This window comes from Heptranchias perlo, chromosome 12, assembly GCF_035084215.1.
Source record: "Heptranchias perlo isolate sHepPer1 chromosome 12, sHepPer1.hap1, whole genome shotgun sequence".
In the NCBI taxonomy this organism is placed as follows: Eukaryota; Metazoa; Chordata; class Chondrichthyes; order Hexanchiformes; family Hexanchidae; genus Heptranchias; species Heptranchias perlo.
The window spans coordinates 65,057,587-65,062,586 of NC_090336.1; the positions used below are offsets into that span (position 1 = coordinate 65,057,587).

Below are 5,000 nucleotides of genomic sequence, written 5' to 3' on the forward strand. Positions count from 1 at the left end.
GTGTATTATTACTGAGAATAAAGCTGATATCTCTCTCTCTCTCTCTCTCTCTCACTCAGAGCTGCTGTGGAAGGAAACCGTTTTAAAAAGACCTTTCTCAGCTCAGTGGTATTTTTTTCTTCTCCAAGGCTGAGTGCCGCTCGCACGTAGCGATATAATTCAAAGTGCAAAATAACTTGGCGTCGTTGACTTGAAACAAGCAGGGTCTGCTTCCAAATGAAAGCTGCGCTCCCGAACTGGACTGACTGTCTGTCTGTCTGTCTGTCTGTTTGTCAAGGGGTGGAAAAGGCGGCGGTGGTGGTGAGGGTGGAGCTTTACGCTCAGGAGGGGAGACTTTCTTTCAGAGGTGCCAATTAATCTGCAGCAGAAAGTCATCCCCCCCGACCGGGATTCGAAGCCCGGTCCTGACCACATGACCACCGGGGAGAGTTGCCTCAAGTCCCTGAGGGACCTGGACACGAGGCCGAATACACACGCACGCCTGCTGCACTGGCAGCAGCGACCAACAGGGGGCTGACCGGCTGATCCTTCCCTTTCACAGGCAGGCTTTTGGCCCTCGCTCAAACGACAAAGGTGTTCAGAAGGAAGTCCTGGGGGGAAGGCAGGCAGGGAGGGACGGACACAGGGAAGTCCGCACAAAACAGGTCCCCTGGAACCTCTGACCCAGAAAAACGGGTTCCTGGTGAAAGCAGTCCTGCCATTGACATGACAATGGACAGGGCCCGGCAGCTTGAGACACATCTTTCTTTCAATATGCAAGTCCTTTTTAAAAAAGTTTCCTTCCACAGCAGCTCTGAGTGAGAGAGAGAGAGAGAGAGAGAGAGAGACACTGACTCACTGACTGATACTGACACCGACACACACACACACACACACACACACACACACACACACATATTATTTATTATTATTTTTAATTGATTTTTAGAACAGGGAGATGGAATAGGGGCTTGCTCCGTCCACTCCACGCATCGACCCAGTATTGCAGTGTCTCTGGGAACGGTGCAGCTCCCCGTGGGGAGATATTCAAAAGGAAAATCAGCTCTTTCCCAGTGTCTCTGTGTGTGTGTGTGTGTGTGTGTGTGTATTATTACTGAGAATAAAGCTGATATCTCTCTCTCTCTCTCTCTCCCTCTCTCTCTCTCACTCAGAGCTGCTGTGGAAGGAAACCTTTTTAAAAAGAACTTTCTCAGCTCAGTGGTATTTTTTTCTTCTCCAAGGCTGAGTGCCGCTCGCACGTAGCGATATAATTCAAAGTGCAAAATAACTTGGCGTCGTTGACTTGAAACAAGCAGGGTCTGCTTCCAAATGAAAGCTGCGCTCCCGAACTGGACTGACTGTCTGTCTGTCTGTCTGTTTGTCAAGGGGTGGAAAAGGCGGCGGTGGTGGTGAGGGTGGAGCTTTACGCTCAGGAGGGGAGACTTTCTTTCAGAGGTGCCAATTAATCTGCAGCAGAAAGCCATCCCCCCCGACCGGGATTCGAAGCCCGGTCCTGACCACGAGACCACCGGGGAGAGTTGCCTCAAGTCCCTGAGGGACCTGGACACGAGGCCGAATACACACGCACGCCTGCTGCACTGGCAGCAGCGACCAACAGGGGGCTGACCGGCTGATCCTTCCCTTTCACAGGCAGGCTTTTGGCCCTCGCTGAAACGACAAAGGTGTTCAGAAGGAAGTCCTGGGGGGAAGGCAGGCAGGGAGGGACGGACACAGGGAAGTCCGCACAAAACAGGTCCCCTGGAACCTCTGACCCAGAAAAACGGGTTCCTGGTGAAAGCAGTCCTGCCATTGACATGACAATGGACAGGGCCCGGCAGCTTGAGACACATCTTTCTTTCAATATGCAAGTTCTTTTTAAAAAAGTTTCCTTCCACAGCAGCTCTGAGTGAGAGAGAGAGAGAGAGAGACACTGACTCACTGACTGATACTGACACCGACACACACACACACACACACACACACACACACACACATATTATTTATTATTATTTTTAATTGATTTTTAGAACAGGGAGATGGAATAGGGGCTTGCTCCGTCCACTCCACGCATCGACCCAGTATTGCAGTGTTTCTGGGAACGGTGCAGCTCCCCGTGGGGAGATATTCAAAAGGAAAATCAGCTCTTTCCCAGTGTCTCTGTGTGTGTGTGTGTGTGTGTGTGTGTATTATTACTGAGAATAAAGCTGATATCTCTCTCTCTCTCTCTCTCCCTCTCTCTCTCTCACTCAGAGCTGCTGTGGAAGGAAACCTTTTTAAAAAGAACTTTCTCAGCTCAGTGGTATTTTTTTCTTCTCCAAGGCTGAGTGCCGCTCGCACGTAGCGATATAATTCAAAGTGCAAAATAACTTGGCGTCGTTGACTTGAAACAAGCAGGGTCTGCTTCCAAATGAAAGCTGCGCTCCCGAACTGGACTGACTGTCTGTCTGTCTGTCTGTTTGTCAAGGGGTGGAAAAGGCGGCGGTGGTGGTGAGGGTGGAGCTTTACGCTCAGGAGGGGAGACTTTCTTTCAGAGGTGCCAATTAATCTGCAGCAGAAAGCCATCCCCCCCGACCGGGATTCGAAGCCCGGTCCTGACCACGAGACCACCGGGGAGAGTTGCCTCAAGTCCCTGAGGGACCTGGACACGAGGCCGAATACACACGCACGCCTGCTGCACTGGCAGCAGCGACCAACAGGGGGCTGACCGGCTGATCCTTCCCTTTCACAGGCAGGCTTTTGGCCCTCGCTGAAACGACAAAGGTGTTCAGAAGGAAGTCCTGGGGGGAAGGCAGGCAGGGAGGGACGGACACAGGGAAGTCCGCACAAAACAGGTCCCCTGGAACCTCTGACCCAGAAAAACGGGTTCCTGGTGAAAGCAGTCCTGCCATTGACATGACAATGGACAGGGCCCGGCAGCTTGAGACACATCTTTCTTTCAATATGCAAGTTCTTTTTAAAAAAGTTTCCTTCCACAGCAGCTCTGAGTGAGAGAGAGAGAGAGAGAGACACTGACTCACTGACTGATACTGACACCGACACACACACACACACACACACACACACACACACACATATTATTTATTATTATTTTTAATTGATTTTTAGAACAGGGAGATGGAATAGGGGCTTGCTCCGTCCACTCCACGCATCGACCCAGTATTGCAGTGTTTCTGGGAACGGTGCAGCTCCCCGTGGGGAGATATTCAAAAGGAAAATCAGCTCTTTCCCAGTGTCTCTGTGTGTGTGTGTGTGTGTGTGTGTGTGTGTGTGTGTGTGTGTATTATTACTGAGAATAAAGCTGATATCTCTCTCTCTCTCTCACTCAGAGCTGCTGTGGAAGGAAACCTTTTTAAAAAGAACTTTCTCAGCTCAGTGGTATTTTTTTCTTCTCCAAGGCTGAGTGCCGCTCGCACGGAGCGATATAATTCAAAGTGCAAAATAACTTGGCGTCGTTGACTTTAAACAAGCAGGGTCTGCTTCCAAATGAAAGCTGCGCTCCCGAACTGGACTGACTGTCTGTCTGTCTGTCTGTCTGTCTGTTTGTCAAGGGGAGGAAAAGGTGGCGGTGGTGGTGGTGGTGAGGGTGGAGCTTTACGCTCAGGAGGGGAGACTTTCTTTCAGAGGTGCCAATTAATCTGCAGCAGAAAGTCATCCCCCCCCAACCGGGATTCGAAGCCCGGTCCTGACCACGAGACCACCGGGGAGAGTTGCCTCAAGTCCCTGAGGGACCTGGACACGAGGCCGAATACACACGCACGCCTGCTGCACTGGCAGCAGCGACCAACAGGGGGCTGACCGGCTGATCCTTCCCTTTCACAGGCAGGCTTTTGGCCCTCGCTCAAACGACAAAGGTGTTCAGAAGGAAGTCCTGGGGGGAAGGCATGGAGGGACGGACACAGGGAAGTCCGCACAAAACAGGTCCCCTGGAACCTCTGACCCAGAAAACCGGGTTCCTGGTGAAAGCAGTCCTGCCCCGCCCTGCCATTAACATGACAATGGACAGGGCCCGGACCAGGCGCAGCGGACGGTAGCGAGCAGTCGGAGGGTGAAAATCCGCCAGTGGGTGAAAAGGAGAGCCGTGCGGTGAGAGGAGGCGGAAAGCGGTTCGCAGACTTTCGCTGTACCTCCGGCGGGCAGCGCCGCACCTCCGAGCGCTCGGTACCGTCCGCTGCGCCTCGTCCTGCCGCACGCGACGAGCCGTCCCCGGAGGAAATCGGCCTCGGCCCTCCTGAGATATCAGCCTCCATACGGGCGTCACAAATCAGTGGACATGGTCAGCTGCAAAGCAGTGTCATTACAACCTTTCATAAACGACAGGGCAGCACCGCACCGCACTGCACTGCACCCCACACTACATCACACTTGCCTGCCTGCCTGCCTGCCGGCCTGCCGCTGCCTACTCTCACCAGCGGACCAAAGTGAGGATAACACCCCGAAGCAAGCATCTCCCTTGCCGCCCACCAGCCCACACCATTCCCCTTGCCTGCCTCCCACAAATTCCACCAGCGAGGCAAAGTGAAAATCAACCCCCAAAAAACGCACTCCACACCGGCCATCGCCCGCTATACACCCCCCCCCCCCCCCCCCCGGGGCGAATATTAAGCCCGAGAACACCGACTGTAACCAACCGCAGTGAAAAGTTGAAGTGGCAACTCATTAACCAGATTTACACTTGGCAACTCATAAACCAAATGAACAAAAAATCTGGTTAATGAGTTGCCCAAAATAAATCTGGTTAATGAGTTGCCACTTCAACTTTTCACTGCGGTTGGTTACAGTCGGTGTTCTCGGGCTTAATATTCACCCCGGGGGGGCGGGGTGGGTGATTCTGGGGGTAGTGTCCGGGAGGGTGAGCCTTTTATTCGGCAGGAGGCGTGTGGGGAAATCATCAACCTGTCAGACGATGAGTTGTCACAAATGCCATTGCTTAATGAAAGCTGCGCTCCCGAACTGGACTGACTGTCTGACTGTCTGTCTGTCCGTTTGTCAAGGGGAGGAAAAGGCGGTGGTGGTGGTGAGGG

General features: G+C 52.8%; 3 pseudogenes; all 3 read left to right on the forward strand.

The window, feature by feature from the left end:
* The first annotated feature begins 896 nt into the window (after positions 1-896).
* LOC137329367 (U2 spliceosomal RNA) lies at positions 897-1,013 on the forward strand (annotated as a pseudogene).
* Positions 1,014-1,974: 961 nt separating this feature from the next.
* LOC137329504 (U2 spliceosomal RNA) lies at positions 1,975-2,091 on the forward strand (annotated as a pseudogene).
* Positions 2,092-3,052: 961 nt separating this feature from the next.
* Positions 3,053-3,169, forward strand: LOC137329505 (U2 spliceosomal RNA; annotated as a pseudogene).
* The last annotated feature ends 1,831 nt before the right edge of the window (positions 3,170-5,000 follow it).